Source organism: Elephas maximus, chromosome 16, assembly GCF_024166365.1.
Source record: "Elephas maximus indicus isolate mEleMax1 chromosome 16, mEleMax1 primary haplotype, whole genome shotgun sequence".
In the NCBI taxonomy this organism is placed as follows: Eukaryota; Metazoa; Chordata; class Mammalia; order Proboscidea; family Elephantidae; genus Elephas; species Elephas maximus.
In genome coordinates, this window is record NC_064834.1 from 77,748,061 (window position 1) to 77,773,978 (window position 25,918).

Below are 25,918 nucleotides of genomic sequence, written 5' to 3' on the forward strand. Positions count from 1 at the left end.
TAGATCTCCCGGGATCCGTCAGGCTCCTCAGGACTCAGCTCCAGCCGACCTGCCTCCTTGGGGTCTACTCTGACCCTCCACTCCATCTGGTCCCCTCCCTACCTTGAGCTCCTGGAGCCCCACAGGCCCAGCCTCCATGGCCCTCACTGCTGCTGCTTTACTTCCTGGTTCCCCCTCCTGGTGTATGGTTCCTGGAGCCTGGGGTAGTCCCAGTCACCTCTGACCCCTGGCTCAATAGATGAGTGAGGCCACCACAGACCAGACCTTGCTGTAATTTGTGTGCATTTTGCTCCAGGGGCTCCTTCTTACACAGAAACATGTGGCTCCTTATGGCCCTTCTCCCTGCTGTCTGCCACTCAGACAGTGCCAGCAAAGGGCTTCCCAGGCAGAGCTATGGGCTCAAGAGAGGGCCTCGCCTTCCCCACGTGTCCAGCATGGACGTGGCCTTCTCTGGGACATAGAAGTGCATTTTTCATCCCACACAAACAAAAAAGATTAGACGTTCAGCAGAACAACAGCTGCAGTTCAGTTATTTCACATGGCCGCTGGTGACAGCGGCTCCCTTTCGGAGCGGGGTTGGCGGGAGCTGAGCGGAGAACAGTGTTTGGCTTGTTGGGCGATGTTTGTCACGGCACCCAGCGTGGAGAAAGGAGAATGTCTCTTTAGAGGCCTTCTTTTTGGGGTGGGTGGAGGGCGGAACGTGGGGCTAGAGGGGAGGGTTTGGAAAAGCCAGTAGCTGTCCTCTCTCTGCACAAAGACGCCTCTCTGTCTGCCTGGACTCGCCTCCCTGTGAAAAGACAGGATCATGGGGGAATGGGGCCCTCCCCTCCTGGGAGCCCAAGGCAGGCTCTGGGGAGACTTGGGGTGTGAGTGAACACAGGCTGGTGCTGGCACACGTGGGGGTAGAAACCAGAAAACAGTTGCTGTTGAGTCGATTCAGAGGCACGGCGACCCCATGTGTGTCAGGGTAGAACTGTGCTCCACAGGGTTTTCAAGTGGCTGGTTTTTCAGAAGTAGATTGCCAGGCTTTTCTTCCAAGGTGCCTCTGGGTGGACTCAAACCTTCCACCTTTTGGTTAGGAGCAAGCACGTTAACATTTGCACCACCGAGGGACTCCACCATAGAAGGGAAGGCCCGCGTTAGACTGCCCTGTGACACCTGTGTCATCAGATGCCCCAGGTGCAGCAGAGAAAACAGCTCACTCCTGGGCCACCGACCTTTGTGGCTGTGTGAGTCCCTCTTCCCCTGCACTTGTTCTGACCCCTTCTCAGCTTTCACACTTGGCAACCACATATTTACTTGTGTGTCGATTTATTTATTCTTGTTTCCCTGCAAGACTGTAAGCCACACCCGGCAGGCCTCAACCTGACTTGTTCGCTCTCTGTGCCCGGGGTCAGCACGGTGCAGGTGTGTGTGTGCCACCATGTGTGTGTTTGCAGGTGTGTGTGCAGTGTGTGTGTGGATGAGCATGTATGTGTGCAGTGTGTGTGAAGGAGTGCATGTGTGCAGGCATGTGTTGTGTGCAGGTGTGGCCGCCACAGGGCTATGGATGATGTCTGGCTGTCTGGCAGCCAGCTTAAGGTCCCAGCCCCGAATACTGTCTCTGCTCACTCTCGAGGCCTGCATTCCTCTGGGCCAGGGCAGTGGTCCTCGACCCCGGTGCCGTCTTCAGAGTGGCCTTGCCAGTCGGCCTATACCCACACGAGTAGGAACAGGAGGACAGTTACTCCTTTCTGGAGGATCAACGGACACCCACCTTCCATCTCTCCCACTCACTTTCCATCCTTGGAAAAAGTGCTCAGCTTTGTTTTCTCAAAGCACATGTCAGAGTAAGCAGTGGCCCTTCACTTTTAGACTCTTCCTCTGGGGTTAGTCCGCCTGTTTCCTGCTGAGACCGCACCTCGCAAAGCCGGTAGTGTTTAAGTTGAGCCCTGAGTATTGCAGTCTATTACCCACCCCCAACTGGCAGGTTCTCTTTTTCTCTTATTAACTGTACATTTGTAGGGATATATTTTTATAGCCCCCATGCATCCGTCAGTTTGTCTTACTGTGGCGGCTTGCGTGGTGTTGTGATGCTGGAAGCTATGCCACCAGTATTCAGACACCAGCAGGGCCACCTATGGCGGACAGGTTTCAGCTGAGCTTCTAGGCTAAGACAGACTAGGAAGAAGGACCTGACAATCTACTTCTGAAAAGAACTAGCCAGTGAAAACCTTATGAACAGCAGTGGAATGTTGTCTGATATAGTGTCGGACGATGAGCCCCTCAGGCTGAAAGGCACTCGAAAGATGACTGGGGAAAAAAGGATTGACACAGTGGCTGCCAACAGCAGGCTCAAGCATAACAACGATTGTCAGGATGGCACAAGACTGGGCAGTGTTTCGTTCTTTTGTGCATAGGGTCACTATGAGTCAGAACTAACTCAACGGCACCTAACAACAACAACAATTTTTATAGACGATATTTCTAGACTTCACTAAGAAATAAAGAAGTTCTTTATTCCGTTTTTTCCAGCCCTTGGCTAACTATGGAGAGTTCTCAAGTTTAAGAGAAAGGCTTACTCCTTTATTACAAAACTTTACTTCTTGGCAATTCTTTTCATATTCGGAGTGTGCTCGAGTTACTTGCAGTTAATCCGCACTAAGATGCAGCCTGGTGACGCTTGAGAATATTCCTTTGGAGAACGCAAGCTCTGGAAAGCAATGGTTTTTTTCTAACAGCTCAGAACACAGGCTCGTTTGCAAGCTCCTAGGCCTTGGTTTTGCACGGAAGGCTGACAACTTAGTCTCGGCATCCCCCATCCACATCTGGACCCATGGCGGGGGCCTCCCATTTGTTCTGCAGCTGAAATGCCAATGGAAGCGTTTGGTCCTTAAATGTTTCATGGCCCAATTTCCGAGAAACCTTTGAGGAGCCTGCATTTGATGTCTGAAATTCGGCCCAGGATGGATGTCCTTAGTAAGAATGTCACTCCTATAACAAGTGGGTTTACTTCGTAAGAAACTTCTTTAATTTGAACTTCCATAATGATACTTTCGTAAATATCAAACGGCGCGAGAGAGACACTGCCTGCCTTCATTTTATCATTCCAAGCATCACAAGAACAGCAAGGATCTTTAAGAGACAAAAGAAGTGCTTCATTTAATAAATCCCATGGTAACTGAGGAGCCCTAGTGGCGCAGTGGTTAAGTGTTCAGCTGCTAACCAAAAGGTCAGCAGTTTGAATCCACCAGCTGCTTCTTGGAAACTCTATGGGGGCAGTTCTTCTCTGTCGCTATGTGTTAGAATCGACTCGATGGCAACAGGTTTTTTATGGTAACTAATAGGATTCCGTCTTTTTTTTTCCTTTCTGTGGCCATTTTAAGTATTAAAATCAATTCACATTTCTGTAGAAATGTGAAAAAAGCATGGATCCAGCATGTCCACTGCACTGAAAGTTTGGCAAGTTTCTGTCACAAACTGTGTGCTCCTTTCTGTTCCTTCCCAGACCTTTGCAGTAGGAGGTGAGGGCCGCCCTTCTGAGAGGTGTTTGTATTCCCTTATATCAGGGAGGAGTAATGGCTTTACTCTGTATCCCTCTGCAGTTTATATCAAAGCTAACTGTATAAATGACCTCCTTTTTTTGTGTGTTAAAGCATAAATGTAAACGTATTTTAGTGGGGAGAGATTAGATGATAAGCCAAACCAGCTGCCACACGTCGACTCCGACTCGTGGCCCCTGTGCGTCAGAGTGGAACTGCGTTCCATAAGGTGTCAATGGTTTTTTTTTTTAAGTAGGTCACCAGGCCTTTCTTCCAAGGCACTTCTGAGTGGACTCGAACCTCCAACCTTTCGGTTAGCAGCTGAGTGCACTAACTCTCTGGGCCATCCATGGACTCCTTGCTGTTGTTGTTGTTAGGTGATGTTGAGTCAGTTCCGGCTCATAGCAACCCTACGTACAACAGAACAAAACACTGCCCAGTCCTGTGCCATCCTCATAATCGTTGCTGTGCTTGAGCCCATTGTTGCAGCCACTGTGTCAGTCCATCTCCTTGAGGGTTTTCCTCTTTCTTGGTGACCCTCTGCTTTGCCAAGCGTGACGTCCTTCTCCAGATACATGTCCAGAGTACGTGAGACAAAGTCTCACCGTCCTCCCTTCTAAGGAGCACTCTGGCTGTACTTCTCCCAAGACAGACGCGTTCCTTCTTCTGACAGTCCATGGTGTATTCAATATTCTTCACCAACCCCATAATTCAAAGGTGTCAGTTCCTCTTTGGTCTTCCTTACTGAATGATAAGATGGGCTTAATCTGCAGTAAGTGGAGAGCCCTCCCTGGTGGAATGGGGTCTGGCTCTGCAGACTTCGTATCTGCCCGTCACCCCCTTGGCCTGTCCCTTAGCAAGACACCACATTTGCCCACACCTGGGCAATGCCTCTGGATACCTGAGGTTTCCTGTCTTTGGTCACACCGGGCCCGTGGGCACCTCTGTGCAGCCACTGGGCCCACGGTGGTCTCTCAATTGGTACTCAAACTCTGTGTGAGCGAGCGTCTAACAGGGTCTTGACTAAGCATCAAGCAGCTCCAAAGGCAGACAGGCATTTGTCTCCTCATTTTCAACAGAAGGAGACAGACGTGTCCACATGCCCGTCCTGCAGGCCAGTGTTGTCATTGCCGGGTCTTGGTCATTTATACCCTTTGCTCCCAAGAAGGATTTGAAACAACTTACAGCAGGATGACCGGCCAGTTTCTGTCCAGTCGATTCTGATCATGGTGACCCCGTGGGTCAGTTCGTGGTGACCCCATGCGTCAGAGTAGAACTGTGCTGCATACAATTTTCAAGGCTGTGACCTTCCAGAAGCAGATTGCCAGGACTGTCTTCTGAGGTGCCTCTGGGTGCATTTGAACCACCAACCTTTTGGTTAGTGGCTGAGCCCTTAGCCGTTTGTGCCAGCTAGGGGTCCCAACAACATGGTAGTAAGACAGAATGAAATTCAACTCCAGACACCACGTGCAGGAAGGCAGAGTGGTTTGTATGTAGACACTGCAGGCTGGGAGAGGATGGTTTGTAACCCGGGTGGATCCAGGTTTGGATGCCGTCTTCCCCACTCGCCCGCCGACCTTTGAACATCTGACGAAGTCTTTGAACTCCACTTTTCAAATCTATGAGTTCTCAATAATAATAACTGGGCCATTACAAGCATTAAATTAAAATATATATTTTTGGAAGCATCCTACACTGGGAGGCATTCAATATGTGCCAACTCCCTTTTGCCAGAGATAAGACATTGTTGCAACTGCGCGTTAAACTCGCCCTAGGCTTCCTAGCTGACAAGGCGAAAATGAAAACTCAATAGCTTGCGTTGTTCTAGTCCGATTAAAAGAATGTTCCCAGTTTTTCAGGAAATACAAACACTTTCCTAGCGCCGGGTTCTAAGAGACTTTATTTTGGAGACCTGAGTAAACCAGTGGACAGAATTTTCAACAGTGTTTTCTTTTTTTTCCTCCTGTCAAAAGATGGAGAAATCTCCTCTCTTCTCTATAGTGTGTATTAATGCTTCCATTAAGCAGTACAGATTCGAAGACACAATAATAAGTTAATTATGAAGAGTTGATGCCTTGGGGTTACAATTAAGTAAGTTCTCTGTTCCTCCATTTCTTTTACTGTCTCTTTTTAGTGGAAATTCTATAATAGTAACAGAAAGCAAGGGCAGTCTGGGGAGAAAGAGGAAACCTTTCATTTGCTCAGCAGTCATTTATTGCCTCCTGTGTATGGAACCCTTGGGGAGCACAGGGGACAAAAAGATGCTCTACGGACTTTGAGGGTCGCAGAAGGGTGCAGGAGGTTCTATATTGTTCAAGGGCACTGCATATTCTCGTCCTGGGGATCTGCAAAGGAGAGGGTCAGACTGGAGGTCTTTCCTGCTATAAAATCACACATCTGTAGAATCATAGTGAATTTAAACGCTGGGGTAGTCGAGAACTGAGGAGTTCTTGGCACACATTGTTGGCGCCCTTGTGAAAGAATGTTTGTTCACAAGCAGTTTTGGCTTTGCTCAAAAAGTTTGTGGCAGCAGGATCTGCCTTTCAAGACACGGGCGCAGGGAGGCACAGATGTCTCGTTCTTTTCCCCACTCCCAGGGTTTGGATTAGCTTGCAACCTTCAGCTCAATGTTCAAATGATTGGAGTTGAGTTCTTTGTTTTTCCGTGTTGTTGTTAGGTGCCATCGAGTTGGTTCTGACTCATAGTGACCCCATGTACAATAGAACGAAACACTGCCTGGTCCTGTGCCATCCTAACGATTGTTGTTATGCTTGAGCCCATTGTTGCAGCGACTATGTCAATTCATCTCGTTGAGGGCCTTCCTCTTTTTCATCGAGCCTCCACTTTACCAGGCATGATGTCCTTCCCCAGGGACTGATCCCTCCGGACAACCTGTCCAAAATATGTAAGACTCAGTATCTCCATCCTTGCTTCTAAGGAACCTTCTGGTTGTACTTCTTCCAAGACAGATTTGTTCGTACTTTCGGCTGTTCATGGTATATTCAGTATTCTTTGCCAACACCACAATCCAAAGGCGTCAGTTCTTCCTGGGTATTCCTTATTCATCATCCAGCTTTCCATGCAGATGAGGCTATTGAAAACACCGTGGCTTGGGTCAGGGGCACCTTTGTCTTCAAGGTGACATCTTTGCTTTTTACTGGAGCCCTGGTGGTGCAGTAGTTAAAAGCCACGGCTGCTAATCAAAAGGTCAGCAGTTTGAATCCACCAGCCGCCCCTTGGAAACCCTTTGGAGCAGTTCTGTTCTGTCCTACGGGGTCACTATGAGTCAGAATCGAGTCATCAGCAACAGGTTTTTTCCATATTGGAACTTTGAAAAGCACCATATGTCTATGGGCGTGGGAGAGGAGTCATTGCTGATGACCTGCCTTTGGCCAGCTGGGTCTCGGCCACACCCCTAACCATCACCCTGAGAACTGCTGGCACCAGAGTTCTGGGATTTTCCTAATGTTGGGGCATTACTGGCCAATAGTGAAGAGCATGGCATTTGGCATCCAATCTGGGTGGCTTGGTTTCTGGTCAACCTCTCATGGCCCGTGTGGCCTCGTACCAGTTACTTTGGGGTCAGTGGGAAGATTAGATCAGATACTACAGGGAGAGATCACATATCCTCAGTGCCAGCTCACCAGTAGCCACGGAGTCAACTCCAATTCATGGTGACCCCACGTGTGCCAGAGTGGAACTGTGCTCCGTAGAATTTCAGTGGCTGGTTTTTTGGGAGTAGATTGCCAGGCCTTTCTTCCAAGGTGCCTCTTATTTGGTTGCACTCAAACCTCCAACCTTTTGGTTAGCAACCATTAACTGTTTGCAGCAATTAACTTTACACCGGGGATGTAATATCCTCAGTAAATGTGATTATTAGGTAGCAGGGGGTGCAGGGCTGACCTCTGCACCTGTGGCCCCACCCACTGCCACCCCCATGGTGGAAGCAGTGGCCTTTCTGTCCTAGGCAGAGCTGCCCAGGTGCGGACCTCATCCTGAGCAGCGTAAGGCACGTGTAACAATGTTGTCTCATCAGGTCGTCATGATGAAGCTGTAAGGGTTGAGGTCCCTGATTGACAGAGAGCAAGGTCACCCAGATGGGAAGGTCATCCAGTCTTCCACAGCACCATTGGACAGGGCTCCAGCTTGGGGACATTCAGGCTGCCTCTTCCTACCTCCCCTGGGCTGCGGGTGAGAGGAGGGACCAGGGGTCATGGCAGTGAGGGCGTGGGGTCTCCCAGGAGACCAACATCAGCCACACTCTTCCTTCAGCCTCCAGCATCTCTGCAGATGCCTGGGACCTTCAGACAGTGTAGCCCAGCAGGCCACGTGCATACAATTCAAGCTGATTCCTGGAGCAGTAAAGACAGAGAATTGTCCTTGAGAATGACAGTGCACTGCTTAGCGGTGGAAGCAGATGGGTGACCTTTCTAGGTAGACACAACAGAATGCCAGTCAAACGTGACACTTTTGTTGCAGTATATTGTTCCCGAAGGGAGCGCTGCATATTTCCGTGATAATGCTGTGTTTGTTCTCAGATGAATGCCGCAGCGCTCCTCCTTGTGGAGGAGGGTCCATTGCTGCTGCACAGAACTTTTTCAGTGGACAAGGAAAAATAGGTGCTTGTCCTCAGCAATGCTTGTCAAGCCCCAGGATGTTTTTGATCATAGCTCAGTGGTGTACGGATTCCCTGAAAGCTCACCTTGTGTTATGAGTTCTATTTTAAATGGAGACATTTAGTTTTTCCTCTGAGACTCAACATTGGGTGCTCAGTAGGATCTCTGCTCTCTCTCTCTCTATTCTTTTAGAGCCAGTCTCTTCTCTGCATTTAACAATGATTCTTACTAGTGAACTCATTCCAATTGGTCAGGTCAGATGGTTAGGTGGGGGGAATCATTAAACCAAAACATTGGCAGATATTTAGCAAATTTGCCAGTTTGGCTAAATAGCTAATTGGTTAGCAGATCTTTCCCTTATCTGGTTTAATTGTTTCCAAATCACTTCTTTCTTAGAAATATTTAACATGCTGCTCTGGGTACCAAACTCCTGAAAAAGAGTTGTACCATTGACAGACCGGCTTTCTCCCTAACTTCTAAGCTAACATCCTTTCTTTGTCTTTCAGTAACTTGCTCTGGGTGTCTGGGAGGGTCACCCATACAAGCACTTCTTGGTGGCTCTGGTGACCCAGTCATAGTGATGGCAGACCTTCTACCCAGATGCCCATGTCAGGCCCCCAAACCTGGCCCAAGTTCAGCCTCACTCCTTCCCTCCCCTTCTCATTCATTCTCCAAAGCTGGGGGCTCCTGCCTCCTTGATCTCTGATTAGCCCCCAACCCCATGCTCATCGCCATCACTTTCACGGGGTCCTCTCCATCCCTCCCCTGGACTAGCCTTACAGCCTCCTTCTTGGTCACGGGTCCTAGGTCAACACTGAGCCCTGCCTGTCCTTTTATCCCCTTCCCCACTGCCATGGAGACTGTCCCCACACAGAAAGCAGAATGGCCAAGTCAGGCTTGCAGGGGCCTCTGCAACCCCTCCTGAATTCAATGCCTCCCAGCTTCTCCACATCTCCCCCTGCCCCACCACTCCTCCTCTACTCCAGATTCCTAGTGTGATGGCAAATTCTGTGTATTGACTTGACTGGGCTGTGGGTCCCAGTGGTTTGGTCAAGCACTAGTCTGGTTGCTGTCGTGGAGTAGTTAAAACCAGTTGCCACTGAGTCAACTCCAACTCATGACCAACAGATGTGTCAGAGTGGAAGAGTGTTTTTCAGTGGCTGGGTTTTTCAGTGGCTGGTTTTCAGAAGTAGATCTCCAGGCCTTTCTTCTGTGGTGCCTGTGGGTGGACTCAAACCTTTCAGTTAGCAGCCGAGTACATTAGCTGTTTGCAGCACCCAGGGGCTCCCATGGAGTACTTACATGTGATTAAATCAGCTGGCCTTGGGTAGAGCAGGTTACCTTTCATAATGTAACCCAATGTGATGCAGTCAATCCATCAGCTGAGGCCATACCAGTGAAAGGTGGATCCTAAACCTAAATAAACACTTCTGAGTTACAGAAAGACCAGAGTAGACACAGCGACACACGGAGAGGAGGACAGACACCATGAGAGGATCATCTCAAGCAAAGGAAGGCGAGACACTGATTTGGACTTCTAGCTTCCAGAGCTGTGAGAAAACAAATGTTCTTTAAAGACGCCCATTTGTGATATTTCTGTTACAGATACGGGAGGAGCCTAAGTGTCTGCCCCGAGCTGAGTTCAGTGGTCAGTCCTTTATGGGTTATCTCGTTTATTAACCCAGACAGGTAAGGGTTATTGTCCCCATTTCACAGGTCAGGAAACTACAGCTTAACGTGGTTAAGTAACTTGTTCCAAGGTCAAAGCCAGGATTCACATTACTTGCCGTTCCTGAAATGCTCCAGCCACTCTAGCTTCCTTGCCTCCATGGATGTTGTTTGCCCAGGACTCTTGTTCTAAGAAAAGATGCTGTAACTTGGTCAAGCGCAGGTTAGGTGCTGCTGCGTCCGTCTCTCACAGCCCCCTGAGCTTACCCTTGTAGCTTTCATCCTCTGCATTTCAGTGATCTGCTTATAAAATCTGTCTCTTGAGTTTCTTTTAGGGTAAAGACCTTGAGGTTTGGTTCCTGTATTCTTTATAGTCTCTGAATCCTCAGCACTTGACATGGTACAGGCACTTAGTAGATGCTCAATAAATGTTAAAAAAACAGCTCAACACACTGATCCAGTCATTCAACTAGTATGTATTTTCTGGGTTACTACTGTGTGCACAGAACCGTTTGTATCATGAAGAAATTCAAGGTAAAGATAAAAACCAAAACCAAACCCATTACCACTGAGTCAATTCCGACTCATGGTGACTCCATGCCCCATGTGTTGTAGAACAGAACTGCTCCATAGGGCCTTCTTGGCTGAAATCTTTACAGAAGCAGATTGCCTAGGCTTTCTTCCATGGTGCTGCTGGGTGCGTTCGAACAGCCAACCTTTGGAATAGTAATTGAGTGCAGACTGTGTATGCCACCCAGAGCCCTTGTAACAGGTATGTATTCAGAAGCATGGAACTAGCCACTGATTATATGTCTTTGGGTGAGTGCCAGTGCCTTCTTTTCTTACCTGTAGAATGTGGATCATATCTGCCAACATCATGTTGCTGTTGGGTGCTGTCAAGTCGATTTTCGACTCATAGCAACCCTGTGTGACAGAGCAGAACTGTCCCATAGGGTTTTCTAGGCTGTAATCTTTACGGAGGAAGGCCTGGTGGCTCAGTGGTTAAGTGCTTAGCTGCAAACCAAAAGATCGGTGATTCAAACCCACCCAGAGCCTCCACAGGAGAAAGACCTGGCAATCTGCTTCTGTAAAGATTACAGCCAAGCAAACCCTGTGGGGCAGTTCCACTCTGTCCTGTAGGGTCACTGTGAGTCAGAATCAACTGAGGGCACACAACAAAAACAACAATCTTTGTAGGAGCCGATCTCCAGGTTTTTATCCCTTGGAACCACCAACCTTTCAGTTAGCAGCCGAGTGCCTAACCATTTGTACCACCAGGGGTCTTTTGCCTACATCATAAGGGCAGCTGAACACAGGACAGGCCCCCCCCCCCCCCGCCTCCACCCTGCCACACCCCTGCCCCTTGGAAGAGAGCTCGGAGAATCACATTCTGGAGTTCCCGAATTCCATGCTGATGATAACGGTATAGACAAAGGCGGAAGGATGGAAACTCGAAGCCATTTGTCCTTGCCAAAGGGATGTGTCTGGCTGGCTAATTTGCACAGTTTACTAATCCAAAGAGGGTACCCCTGATGTGGGGTAGTTAGAGAAGTGTAATCATGTGTACTCGAGGTGGGGTGCAGAGGGGCTTGCTTCAGGAAACCCTCACAGGAAGCAGGCAGGGAGGCATGGGGATCTTTGGGAAACAGCTGCCCCTGAATAATTCTTACAAGTTGCCAAACATTTACAAGTCCTGCTTGCCTGCCATAAATTGATGAAACACATGCTCGAGAAAATAGATGTCTTTCCAGCAGTAATGACATTGTTTTAAAGACTTCACTCCCTTCCCAAGGTGACCCAGGGTAGACAGAATGGGATTCTATGCTGACTCCTCGCCCGCCGTTCAGGGAGGCGTCCCTCCCCCGTTCTCTGTCCCTCCTTCTAGCTTTTCTTTCATGCATTAGAAAATGCAGAAATTAACAGCTTTGCCGATGCCTGGAAGGTAAACAAGCAAACTGTGAGACTTGGCAGAGCGTGGGCATGAGATCAGTGAGAACCCGAAGCCTAGATTATTCCGAGACATTTTGCACTTGTCTCCTATCGTTCCAATTACCCCTGGGAGCCATCTAAGCTGTGCTTTGAAAGGATGCAGAAGGAGGCCACTGCCGAGGTTCGAGTTCCGTAGCGTTTCCGTTTGTGACGGGTCTCTGTTATTTTCTTATCTGCAACGATGCTACTGTTCTTTGGCTGATTCACCTAAATTCGTACAGACAGCCGTTGCCTGAGCGGGCCTGTGGCCAAGTGCTTGCTATTTATTCCAAGTGCTCTGATGAATTTATCAGGACAACTCAGTATTGGGGGAAAGGAGGCATCCAAGAGAACGAGGCCAAGAGGGAGGAATTTGGTCCCAGGGTTCTGATCATTCCCAGTGAGATCACTTCACGGCCAAAGTTCATGGAATCTAATTGCATGATTTGGATTTTTATTTGTGTGGCTTTGCTTTATAAAATTTTAATCCATCATAAAAAATCCATATTTCAGATACAATATACATGTGAAAATGTATATATATTGTTGTTGGCCATCGAGTCGATTCTGACTCTTGGTGATCCCATGTGTTACAGAGTAGAACTGCTCCGTGGTGTTTTCTTGGTTGTGATCTTAGTGGAAGCAGATCTCTAGGCTTTTTCTTCCGTGGTATTTCTGGGTGGGTTTGAACTGCCAACCTTTATGTTGCAGTCGAGCTCAAACTGTTTGCGTTACCTCAAACCAAAAAACCAAACCCGTTGCTGTCAAGTCAATTCCGACTCATAGTGACCTTATAGGACAGAGTAGAACTGCCCCGCCGGGTTTCCAAAGAGCAACTGACCTTTTTGTTAGCAGCCTGGCTCTTAACCACTTCGCCACCAGGGCTCCTAGGACCTTAAAAATGTGCGTATAAATGTCTTAAAATAAAATGTAACCGTGCCTGCCAATGTTTTTACATGTTGCTGCACATTTAAAAAGGAGTCCTGTTGGTGCAATGGTTAAGTGCTCAGCTTCTAACCAAAAGGTTGTTGGTTCGAACCCAGCCGCTCAGCTAGAGAAAAGACCTGCTCCCGTAAAAAGATTACAGCCTAGGAAAACCTATGGGGCAGTTCTGCTCTGTCCTATAGGGTCACTATGAGTTGGAATCGACTTGATGGCACTCAACAACAACAATAACACATTTAAAAGACTAACTTGTAGATACAGCCTCAGCAACACATATGCTGCCCACTCGAATGTTCAGATGCTTCATTTTACTTTTGTCTGTTTGGAAAGATTGGCCAGCTCCATCCATCTCAGTCCTTCACAGGTCAGAAATGAGTTTAATTTTTCCTTTACATGAATCAGTTCCAATGGACCAATTCTCAGTGCTGTAGTTTTGCTTTCTTCTTTGCCAAGTCTGTATGCACAGTGAGCTGGCTTGGTCTTTCCATGTCTCATGAGCCATCAGGACCAATCCCTGTAGCTCAGCCACTTCCTGTAGGAGCTCCAGCCCTAGGTCCTAGTCCCAGGGGCTGCTGCGTGGATTTCCCCTGTTCCAGTGATGTCACCCTGCCTCTCTTCCCAGGTCTTGCTGGGCTTCCTCTTGGCCCTTCTCACTGGAACCCGAGTGAGTCCTCCTCTGTGCTCCTGGGACGCCAGCTGCAACTTCTTGGCTAGGCTTACCCAAGCTGAGCTCCTTCCTGCAGAACCGCTTTTATCTGCTCAGGCTGGGCCTTTCCAGAACTTTCTGGGGTGTAGACAATTAGCGGAGCTCTCTCTCTCGATTCCAACTCATAGCGACCCTATAGGACAGAGCAGAACTGCCCCATAGGGTTTCCTAGGCTGTAATCTTTTTACAGGAGCAGGTCTTTTCTCCAGCTGAGCAGCTGGGTTTCAACCAACAGCCTTTTGGTTAGCAGCTGAGCACTTAACCATTGTTCCAACAGGACCCCTTTTTAAATGTGTAGCAACATGTAAAAACATTTTATTTTAAGGGTCAGAAGAAATTTTATGAAAATTTACAGTATCATAGACACCCTCAACGCCCCATTGAGTTGACTTGGACTCATGGCCACCACATGTGTGTCAGAGTAGAACTGTGCTCCAGGGTTTTCAATGGCTGATCGCCAGGTCTTTCTTCTGAGGTGCCTCTTGGTGGACTCAAACCTCCACTCCAGCCTTTTGGTTAGCAGCTGAGCACGTTAATCATTTGCACCACCCCCTCAGCAATCCCCTCCCTGAGCCTCTCCACAGGCAGGCTGTGGGCCAGACACTGGGCACATACAGAGAAGAAGACAGCCCCCTGCCCTGAAGGAGCTGCAGCTTCCCTGGAGGGTCAGAGACAGCGAGGAAGCAAACATCTGTAGCAATGTGGGATGGCATCCCATGTGGCACCGGCACTGCCCCCTCACTCTTCGGTGACATTGGAGGAGGCGCACACCCTGCCTCAGCCTCCTTATCATTAAAATAGGGTCATGTCCCCACCTAGAATGCTATGACATGAGGGACAGACCCATTAGCAGATGTCAAGACTCTTGACAGGCTGCGTGAATCCAGTGCCTTCTCCACTTCCCCTTGTTGGAGGACTGCGCTGTTCAAGATGAGACCAGGAATCTTGCCAGTTTGTGGAGCGAGACTGCGCACGGACCTGCTCTTCTCCTTCCTAAAAGGAGCGGACCAGTCCCCAGAAACCAACATCCCACCCTCGTTTTTTTATTGTGCTTATTTCAGCGTTTTCAGACCCTTTGCTAAGCATCACAGTAGCCCACTTCTCCAGGGCCTTAGGCTGAAGGAAATGTTCATTTGGTAAGTGTTCGCTTTAGAGAACGTTTTGGTTCTCTGGTTTTTGTTCTCATTCTGTCCGTAGAGAAACTGATAACTGTGATGCCAAAGCGACACAAAGTGTCATCTAATTGTGGTTCCCGCACTCAGTGCTTGCAGGAATTTTTAAAAAATAATTAATTAAAATAAAACCCTTAGTCAAAATTATTATTTGCATTTGATTGGGATTTGTCCAATCATGTGTATTAATTTGTTCACCGAAGTGATAGAGTGCCTGCTGGCTGTAGCATCGGGTGGTTTCTTTCCTCGTGGTTTTTAGTCAGGTTTGACTCAAGCCCACTGCCTCTGCCTGCGGCCCTGCTCCAGAGCTTCAGTGTATCACTGGGTCTTGTTGTAAATTAAAGTGTCTCAGCGTTGTGTTGAAAGATTAGACCAAACCCGTTGCCGTCAAGTCGATTCCAACTCATAGCAACCCTGTAGGACAGCACAGAATTGCCCCCATAGGGTTTCCAAGGCTGTAAATCTTTACGGAAGCAGACTGCCACATCTTTCTCCCACCGAGTAGATGGTGGGTTTGAACCTATGACCTTTCAGTTAACGGGCAAGCGCTTAACCACTGTGCAACCAGGGCTATATTTGAAGAGAGTTTTGAGCATTTCCACCAACCCTCCTGCGATATTGGAGGTACCTTCCACTCCTGGCTTCTCTCCTTGCTTGGCTCCAGGAAAGCACCATAAGTCACTCTTTCCAGCATCTTCCATGGCTCCTTTTGGGGATTGGAAGGGGTGGACTCTTGTAATAAGCTATTCCTACAAAAAGGGCAGTGCCACCCACCCCCATTGATCACCACTTTCCCCTCAGTCAATACCCCCCCCACACCCTTGTTACGTGGGGTTCCGTGGTCCCTGGGCCTCCTCTAGTTCTGTGACTCTATATGTTACCCCATAGAGTAGTCTCCATTTGTTTTATGTGGCCGCCCAAGTAGATTTTAGACTACTATACGGTGTATTCCTTATTCATCGTGCAGCTTTTGCATGCATATGATGCTATTGAAAATACTATGGCCTGAACAATGAATAAGGAAGACTGAAGAAAAATTGACGCCCTTGAATTGTGGCGTTGGCAAAGAATATTGAATATACCGTGGACTGCCTCAAGAACAAACAAATCTGTCTTGGAAGAAGTACAACCAGAATGCTCCTTAGAAGCAAGGATGGTGAGACTGCATCTTACATACTTTGGACATGTTGTCAGGAGGGATCAGTCCCTGGAGAAGGACGTCACGCTTGGCAAAGTACAGGGTCAGTGGAAAAGAGGAAGACCCTCAATGAGATGGATTGACACAGCGGCTGCCACAATGGGCTCAAGCACAACAACGATTGTAAGGATGGTGCAGGACCGGGCAGTGTTTCGTTCTGTTGTGCATAGGAGTGCTATGAGTCAGAACCGACTCGACGGCACTTAACAGCAACAGCAACATATAGCATATTTTTAAAATTTCATGTCTGATTACTCATTGTCAGTACCTATAAATACAAATGACTTTTGTATTTTAACTTTGTGTCTTGTGACCTAAACTCACTTATTAGCTCTAGTACCTTTTTTTTGCCCAGTTCTTTGGAATTTTCTGTGTAGACAATCCTGTCATTTGAGTAAAAAAAAAGCGCTTTTTTCGCCCCCAATCTCTGTCTTTTATTTATTTTCTTGCTCTATTGTGATGGATAGGACTTCCAATATGACGTTGAATAGGAGTGGTGAGAGCAGACGATCTCCCTTTGTTCCTAGTCTTAGACGGAAAGCATCCAGTCTTCCACCGTTAGGAATAATGCTAGCTGTCGATCTGCCCACGTAGATTTTAAATTCGTTAGCATCCAGAACTGTTTCTTCTGCTTCTTTGACTTAAACCTACTTCGAAGGTCAACTTTTTAATTAGTACAACAGCTTGTTATAATCGTGTGCTGTGAGATTTTATGTATTTGCTTTAAAATATCTAGCCTTACCAAGACTTGGATAAGAACTAGCCTACTTTTGTGGAAAGCACCATGTACGGCATAATCCATTAACCCTTTGCCATTGAGTCAATTCCAACTCATAGCGACCCTGTAGGACAGAGTAAAACGGCCCCCATAGGGTTTCCAACGCTGTAATCTTTACAGATTGCCACATCTTTCTCCCTCGAAGCAGCTGGTGGGTTCCAACCAACAACCTTTTAATTAGGAGCCAAGCACTTAACCACTGTGCCACCAGGGCTCCGTGTATGTACTGCATTAGCTATTTAAAAAACAATGTGATGATCTAATCCTGACTCTGCCCTGTGGCAGTGCTGATGTGTAATGACAGCTGAGTGTGGTCTCCACCCGAGGTAGAGGGCAGTCTGACAGCTCAGTGCTAGCCTGCCATCCTGGCCATTTGTACAAGGACACAGAGCTATGCCCGTCAGCTGGGAAACAGACAAACAGAATGCATACCCACACAGTAAAGTACCGTTTAGCCATAAAAAGGGGTGAAGTACTGACATGTGTTGTAACATGTATCAGTGCTTCATTCCTTTGTATGGCTAAATGGTACTTTATGTAGTAGGGATGAACCTCAAAAGCATTACACTAAGTAAAAGAAGCCAGATGCCAAAGACCAACTATTATGTGATCCCGTTTATATGAAATATCCAAAATGGGCAAATGCATGGAGCCCAGGGCTGGGGTTCAGGAGAATGGGGAGGGTGGGGTGGGACAAGGGAGAGTAACGGTCTGGGGTTTCTCTCGGGGGTGATGAAAATGTTCTCCAAGGAGATTATGGTGGCCATTGCACAACTCGGTAGATGTACTAAGCACCACTGAACTGTACTTTAAAAATTCAAACTCTGTAGTATGTAAATTATATTTTGATAAAGCAGCAACCAAAAAAAAAAAAAAAAAGAACATGAGAGCTAAATTAATGGGGAGTAGTCATGCCAGATAAATGATGACACTGGAAAACTGGGGTGGCAGGGCGGCCCCAAGCCAGGTTTTAAAAAGCTGTCTGTAGGGAGATGGGATGAGGGCACTGTCTTAGGGAAAAGGGCCATGGCAGGCTGCAATAGGAGTGGCTGACTAGTGGAGGGTCTGGGTGGCTAGACGCGAAGACCTTTGGTCTGTGTCACTGCCACACCCACCATCAACCGACAACCAGAGGGGACAGGAGAGTTTGCGAAGGACGCTGTTGAAAGCCAGTGATTGCAAAAAAAATAAGTTATCATCATCCAGATAAAAAGCCCTCAAAAAACTCCGAACCACAAAGCAAAAAAAATAAGCAGATTCAACCAAGTGATGTAGTGAAAGATGCAGCTAGAATTCGCAAAGAACATCACTAACCAGAAAACTAACTCTTTTTCTCTCTTTCTTCCTTTTTTCAGACTCTAGCCTTCATTCTCCCTTGGTGAGTACAAAACTTTTAAAACGTTATTTCTGCTGTAGAGTGAGCCAGCCAAAAGAGCATGTGGGGTACAGTTGTTATAGAACCATGATCTTCTTGCGAAAGAGAGCCACATGGTCAGCGTGTTATATTTTCATTTTATGCCTTAACTTGCTCGAACAGGCTCACCGCACACTTTTTGTTACATCACTTTCGAGTGTGCAGTGTGGCCCAGCTGTTCAGTACTCTGAGACGCATCATTTCGAGCACCACTTCCATGTCCTTCTCTTCCCGACTTGTAGCTACTACTGAGAAGCCTTCCGCCTTATCTGAGCGGAGCACGTTGGAGGCCGGTTAGGGAGCACATTGGCGGATAATTGCATTGATGGTAATTGCTTCTTAAATTGATCTGCTGTGGGGAAAACTGCTGAAAACGACCTTTTTTTCTGGATTGCATATTTAGAAAAAACAGTTGTCATCGCATAATTTTTTGCCTTTCGGGGTCTGTGGCCTTGATGTCCTTGTACTTAGGAAAAGAAAACTTGAAACACAATAGCCTTTTTCCTAAAGACATTGAGGGAAGACCATTTAAGGGTAAGGAGCTCACAGAATGCTGTGTATGTGCTCCCTTGGGTTCGTGGGTACCTCTGGGTATACATGTACCTTGGGGTTCGTGCATACCTTTGGGTTCATGCGTACCTTTAGATACATGTGTACCTTTGAGTATATGCATACCTTGGAGTGCACATGTACCTTGGGGTTCATGCATACCTTTGGGTTCATGTGTACCTTTGAGTGTATGCATACCTTGGGGTTCACGGGTACCTTGGGGTTCATGGGTACCTTGGGGTTCACGCATACCTTTGGGTACATGTGTACCTTTAAGTATACGCATACCTTGGAGTGCCCATATACCTTAAGGTTCATGCATACCTTGGAGTTCACATGTACCTTGGGGTTCACGTGTACCTTTGAGTATATGCATACCTTGGAGTGCACGTGTACCTTGGGATTCACCCATACCTTTGGGTTCACGTGTACATTGGGGTTCATGCATACCTTTGGGTCCATGCATACCTTTGGTACATGCGAACCCACATGCCATGCCTATTCCCTGAAATGTGCGTCCTGTGGCGTGGGCAACCAGGGTATTGTACTTGTTAAAGTCATAACCTTGCTTGCAATACCTTGACTCTGTTGCAGAATGAGTATAAGGTCAATGAGTCAATTCCTTGCTGGGGCCGGCCGCCTTTTACTGGTCTTTGCCAGGCAGTGTGACCAGACGGCACTCTTTTACCTGGGCAGAAGTGTTCGAGGTTATTCCGGTGTGATAAATGCACTTTGTTGCCACGCCCTGTTTCTCCTGCCTCGGTGATGAGTGCTGAATGCAGTCAACAATATCACAATAGAGCCGAGGAAAGCCTCCATCCGTCTGGTTACTACCTACTAAATAATTCTGTCATCTGCGTCCTCAGTTGCATCGTTACTGGGTGTTGTCGGTTCTCAATGTTCTGAATGGCATACTCTACTTGGGTGAAAGTCAACAGTTGGCCAGTGAGAGGGTTTGTGACTGAAATAACATGCATGAAGATAGACACTTAATGACGGGAAGTCTGCCATCCCTTATTGTCTCAGAATCCCAAGCGAGATTCCGTATGGATATGAGTATTGGCTCAGTTGTATGGGTTTGAGTGGATAATGAACACGGCATTCGTCAAAAGTACTGGAAGGAGTGACTTATGGAGTGTGCCAACCATGCTGCCTTTCTGGGGTGGTGCAAATGGTTCACATGCTTGGCTGCTAACTGAAAGGTTGGATGTTCAAGTCCACCCAGAGGCACCTTGAAAGAAAGGCCTAGTTATCTACTTCTGAAAAATCGCCACGGAAAATCCTATGGAGCACAGTTCTACTCTGACACACACGTGGGGTCACCAGGAGCAGAATCGTCTTGATGACGACTGGGTTTTGTGTTTGGTGTTTGTTTGTTTCGACCATGCTGCAAAGAGATATTTGAGAGCCAGGCCCCACAGAGGCATCTCCTTCTGAAATACAGGGCACAGATTACGGTTTGTTAAAGTGGCGTGGCCTGTGCATTCCTTGGGTCTTGGATCAGCACTGGCCGTCCATACCCTGTCCTGCCTTCCACTCACTCTAGAATTCCTTGCCTCTTGTCAAGTTGTCGTGCTGCCTGGAGGTGGGTCAGCAGCCCTCACAGCTGAGCTATGCTATGCTAGGTACTTGAAAAGTTTCCTCACTTGCCAGCATTGTCTCAAAACCAGGGGCAGAGTCAGAAATGAGTGTCCTTCCCACGGGACCTGAGCGTTCATGGGGGGAACAGACTCCTGGCACTGCCCATTTCCACCACTGATGCTTGGTAGCCACAGCAGCCCTGGGCAGTGCCTTTCCTCCCCTGGGCCCATCCTTCACCCCCATTTCAGTTCAAAAATAAAGTTCTGCTTTAGAGTGCTGCTGAGCTCTTGGATTAAAGGACTTCTGATTCTGAAAACTTTACACTTCTATCTGAGGATAGGGTGTAGAACACGTGAACCTCACATCAGTGCTCCCGTATCTGCTGCCTGGGTTTGGGATCTTCCTGCCCAGCCTTCGGGACAGAACACCAGAACGGTCTTTTAACCTGCATTTTCATTTCTAAGCATTTGAGACTCATTTCAGAGCTTCAGGATTTCAACTCATAGAAGAGAACTTACTTCTAGTCTGTGGGATTAGTCAGAAAAAAATGTTAACTAAATCATTCACTTTGGATGGGATAATATAAGCCCCCGGAGTGTCACATGGCTCCATCCACAGCTGGTGGCCTGGTGCAGAGACGAAGCCCATGAGTACTCGCTGAATAAACACAGGGACATGTCAGGGCTTCCTTTCTACCATCAGTCACTTCTCAAGATTACTGTGACATTTAAGCGAGACAGACAAAAGTAAGCATTTAACAAATGTTAGCTGCTGTTATCACTAAAAAGGTCCCTCAACTACTAACCTAAAGGTTGCTGGTTCAAATCCACCCAGCAACACCATGGAGGACAGGACTGGTGATCTGCTTCCATAAAGATTATAGCCAAGAAAATCCTAAGGAACAGTTCCACTCTGTAATACATGGGGTTGTCATGAGTTGGAATTGACCCGATAGCAACCAAATTTTGGGTTTTTTTTTTTTTTTTTTTTTGCTATCATTGCTCTTGTTACTATTTGTTGTTGTTAGATGCTGTTAAGTTGATTCCTACTCCTAGCAACCCTATGTACAACAGAACAAAATGTTGCCCAGTCCTGTACCATTCTCACAATAGAAGGTATGTTTGAGCCTGTTGTTGCTGCCACTGTGTCAGTTCATCTCGCTGACAGTCTTCCTCTTTTTCACTGACCTTCTATTTACCAAGCATGATGTCTTTCTCCACGTCCCTCCTGATAACATGTCCAAAGTAAACGATATGAAGTCTCACCATATTCGCTCCCAGGAAGCATTCTGGCTGTGCTTCTTCCAAGACAGATTTGTTTATTCTTCTGCCAGTCCATGGTATATTCAATATTCTTTGCCAACACCACAATTCACATGTGTCAGTTCTTCTTTGGTCTTCCAATTTTGTTGTCCAGCTTTCACATGCATATGAGATGATTGAAAAGACCACGGCTTGGGTAATGCAGCCTTTAGTCATCAGAGTGACGTCTTTGCTTTTTAACACTTTAAAGAGGTCTTTTGCACATTGACAGGGAACTGCCAGAAATTCAAGCTGAATTTAGAAGAGAATTTGGAGCGAGGGCTATCATCACTGATGTCAGATGGATCTTGGCTGAAAGCAGAAAATACCAGAAAGATGTTTGCCTGTGTTTTGTTGAATACCTGAAGACATTCAACTGTGTGAATCATTACAAATTATAGATAACAATCGCAAAGAATGGGAATTCCAGAACACTTAATTGTGCTCATGAGGAACCTGTACATAGATCAAGAGGCAGTTGTTTGAACAGAACAAGGAGATTATGCGTGGTTTAAAATCAGAAAAGGTGCACATCAGGGTTGTAGCCTTTCACCATACTTATTCAATCTGTATGCTGAGCAAATAATCCAAGAAGCTGGACTATATGAAGAAGAACAGGGTGTCAGGATTAGAGGAAGACTCACTTACAACCTGCGTTATGCAGATGACACAACCTTGCTTGCTGACAGTGAAGAGGACTTGAAGCACTTACTGACGAAGATCAAAGTTTACAGCTTTCAGTATGGATTACACCTCAACATAAAGAAAACAAAAATCCTCACAACTGGACCAAAAAGCAATATCAGGATAAATGGAGAAAAGATTGATGTTGTCAAGGATTTCATTCTACTTGTATGTAATCAATGTCCATGGAAGCGGCAGTCAAGAAATCAAGTGGCCTATTGTACTGGGCAAACCTGCTGCAAATGACCTTTCAAGTGTTGCTGTTATTAACATCAACAAAAAATTATGGCAACTGTTTCCAAGTTTTAAAAAATGCATTGAACTGGTAGGAATGTATATACTGGTACTATTAAAAAAAAAAAAAAAAACCTACTATAAAAGGTATCAAATCAAATTCCCTTTTCTAGCAATAATCCCTGATTTTTTTGTGAAAAACAAACCCCCCCCCCAAAAAAATATAGTTCTACATTACTATTTGACTTTCAAAAATGGAGTCAATTTTCTTCCCTGTTGAACTGAGTTAGGAGCAGGCTTTGTAGCGCAGCTACCCATTTTGCGTCAGGGTTTTTTGCTGTTTTTGCTTTTTTTTGAAGGAAAACAAAGCAATAGGTTTGTGAGAATAAGGCTATAGTTCATGTTGATGAGCCCACACGAGCGAAGTTCCTTCAAGTGGAGAAAGCCTGAAACTCAGTGGGCCTCAGCTTCACAGCATTTAAGTCAGGGAATGGAGTTTCGGAATCAGGAATTTGTGGAAGACACATAATTTGTTTAAATATAATTTCAATATTTTCTCCAGACTCTTTGAGGCCTTATATTATTACACCTAAGGGTCCTCACCAGTAAGTGCAATTAAAATGATACAGTAACTCAACTGTCTCGCATTCATTCAGGAAAATACCAAAGGAATAGAAAAAAACTAAATTAAAGTTCTAATATTAAGTAACAGTGGGTTTTATTTTTTAATTAACATAGAATATTCATTCACTAGCGTTTGCCCCGTCAGTTTCAACACCTGTGCACTTTCTCTTCCAAAGTTGTTTTTCTTCTTGACTGTTGGTTTGAACGGCCACCGTTGCAAGGGGAAAAAAAAGAATGTTTTAAAATAAAGTGCAGGGTAAACCATTCTGTCCACACTTCCGGCTGCATCAGCTGAGGTTGCATTTCAGCTGGGTGAACAGAAGCCTTTGCCCTGGGCTGGCCTCTGTTACAGAAAGAAATGAGAAACTCGATGTGCTTAACACTTCCTCATGTGTTTGATTCCTGTGTTCTTCCTTTGCCATGTTCTTGGGTTTTGATCAGTGTCAATGGAGTCCCTGGGAGTTGCAAACAGTTAAGTCTTTGGCCCAAGACAGGCAGTTCAACATCAACAGGTTGGTGGTTCGAATCCACCCAGAGGCGCCTTGGAAAAAAGGCCTGGCCATCTACTCCTAAAACATCACAGCCATTGAAAGCCCTGTGGAGCACATTTCTACTCTGACAAACATGGGGTTGCCATGAGTCAGAATGGACTTTACGGCAACTGGTTTGGGTATTTTTCTCTAACGGATTCCACAGTTTTCCTATCTGAGCAAAATCCACCTCTTCCAACACCAGGGATACTGTTCTTTTGCACACTGAACTTAGAAGCTGACAGTAAATTGGAAGGATTCCTTTAGACCTGGTGGTGACGAACAGATTAAAATCCCTCCTTTATTTCCATTTCCATTTTCCCCCCAGGAAAGTTTCTATGTTCTTCCAAGAAGCACCACCTAAAAGAATCATAGGCAGTCGTTTGTCACATAGCAAAAGCCTGGATATTAAGGAGTCACAGTTTCCCCTTAGAGAAAACAGGAACACGGAGTTCCTATATAAACTCACTCCTCACCGAGCCAGCGGCAGGCCATGGTCAGAGTTTGACTTCTTGCCCCAGAAATCCCTTTCTGCTGACAGAAAACATGGCTTCTCCAAGGCCAAGATGGTTCCTCAGTGCCATACCAGCAGTAAAACAGGTAAGGGGGCGCTGAAGGGAAACCTTTCTTATCACTTTGGATTTTTGTCATGGTTGCTTGTAATATTTCTAAAATATTTAAAAATTAGATTAAAGAATATTATCAGGAAGCCTCCATGAAAGGAAAATTTGGCAAGCACTCCGTTAACTTTGTCCAGCCCTGGTGCAGGAAATCTGGGATTTCTGTTTCAGGAAACCATTTCTAACCCACCACTGCTCAGCCAAAAAGTAAGTGTGCTGGGGTTGACGGAGAAGAGCTGCCTGCGTTGGGCCTGGCGGGGTTGTCAGACTGCCAGGAATCAAAGGTGATGTTCACCTTTTGAGAAAAACAATTCCTAGTCATTGTTGGGGCCTAGGCTAGCTGGGTGACACATGAAAAGTCCACTCGTTTTGAGTTGTGGGTTTCTTATTCTTATAACCCAAATCATTATCTTAATTGTCCCTAACAATTGGATTTGTGACATGGCATTTTAATTAAAAACATCACCCTGGGTAAGAGTGAGGTCCCTGGGCAGCAGGACAAGGAACTTGTCTTCAGGGTCACACGGCTCGGCTGGCATTTTGTGTATCAGGTTTTCCTGTCTGTATAGTTCAAATTCCAGAAAAAGATGGCAGTGTCGGCAGCAGAGCCCAGGCCAACTGCCCAAGGAGAGTCATAATTCACGTTGGGGAGAAGAAGACACAAAATTCATAAAACATTTGAGTGTGTGAGTTACAGAGAGATTTCTGAGACCCATTGAGCCACTGTATCAGAAATGGGGACCGGTGACAGATGACAGGCACATGGACGCCTCAGAAATGCACTCTTCACCAACTTAGATCCACAGGGGCACCCCTTGCAAATCCTAACATAAGATGAGACAACATTCTGCTCAAGAATGATGACTTTTAAAACTGCTTATTACGAAGCAGAGTTTGGTATGAAGTATTTAAAATGTCAGGAAGGGCAGGACGCCTGCCTGTGGAATCACTAAACAAAAACACGTCACATCATGGGTCCTCCGAGCAGCTTTCCTCCTTGTTTAGAATAAGAATATTGTAAGCAAAAACAAAACTTGGATTTGCGTTATTTTATGGGGGCCGATTCAATTCCAACAACTTTAGAAAATATATATTGATGGTATTTAACTGATTCTAAATACCTCTACCTGATCTGCTTTCAGAAGTGGTATAGATGCTAAGTTTAGAACAATACATACATTTTTTAAGCTACTGTGTTACTACTGAGAAATGAATTTTTAAAAAGCATCATGTTGGTGGAATTTATTATTCACAAAAACAGGACTTGATCTATTTCCTCTTTTGCCAGATAACTTAAATGCCTTATTCTGAAAACAGTAAGTGCATTTATGCTACCATAGCTGTGTATAGAGTGCTTTACAGTTTACAAAGCTTGCTCAGTTTCACTCTCTCATATGAGCCTTGTAGATATCTGGAGGAAGTTGAGGTGTGTGTTCTTACCTCCATCTTAAAGATGAGAAGAGACCTAGGCAGACTTGGAGAAACGAGTCAACAGTGTAGTGGGTTGTTGCTGTGGCTAGGTGCTGCGGAGTCGGCAACCCAAGGCGACCTTATGTATAATGGAATGAAGCGTTGCCTGGTCCTGCGCCATCTTCACGATTGTTGGTGTGTCTGAGGCCACAGTTTCGTAGGTAGGGGCACTCTAGTCTCCCTTTCTGTCAGTCCCATGTTCTTGCCACTCTTCCAGGGTTCCTCTCAAACTTGAAAATCAGTCCGCTCCCATTATCACCCTCAAAGGTGGGTGCCAGCCCTGTGAAAAGAAAGTAAAAGTTCCCATTATGAACAATATTATGCTAGTGATGAAGAACA

At 46.4% G+C, this 25,918-nt stretch overlaps 1 protein-coding gene across 3 annotated transcripts in view; it reads left to right on the forward strand.

Moving 5' to 3' along the window:
• Positions 1-25,918, forward strand: part of PTPRE (protein tyrosine phosphatase receptor type E) — a 169,409-nt gene that overhangs the window by 39,186 nt on the left and 104,305 nt on the right. Inside the window, exon 2 of one of the 3 annotated variants that reach the window (XM_049854853.1) lies at positions 17,928-17,950. The exons of 1 other annotated variant lie outside the window; for it this stretch is intronic. The gene's annotated coding sequence lies outside the window, so the exon portion shown is untranslated. Of the gene's footprint in view, positions 1-17,927; positions 17,951-23,074; positions 24,090-25,918 lie in introns of those variants that run through there. One more of the 3 variants, XM_049854854.1, reaches the window with a different exon arrangement.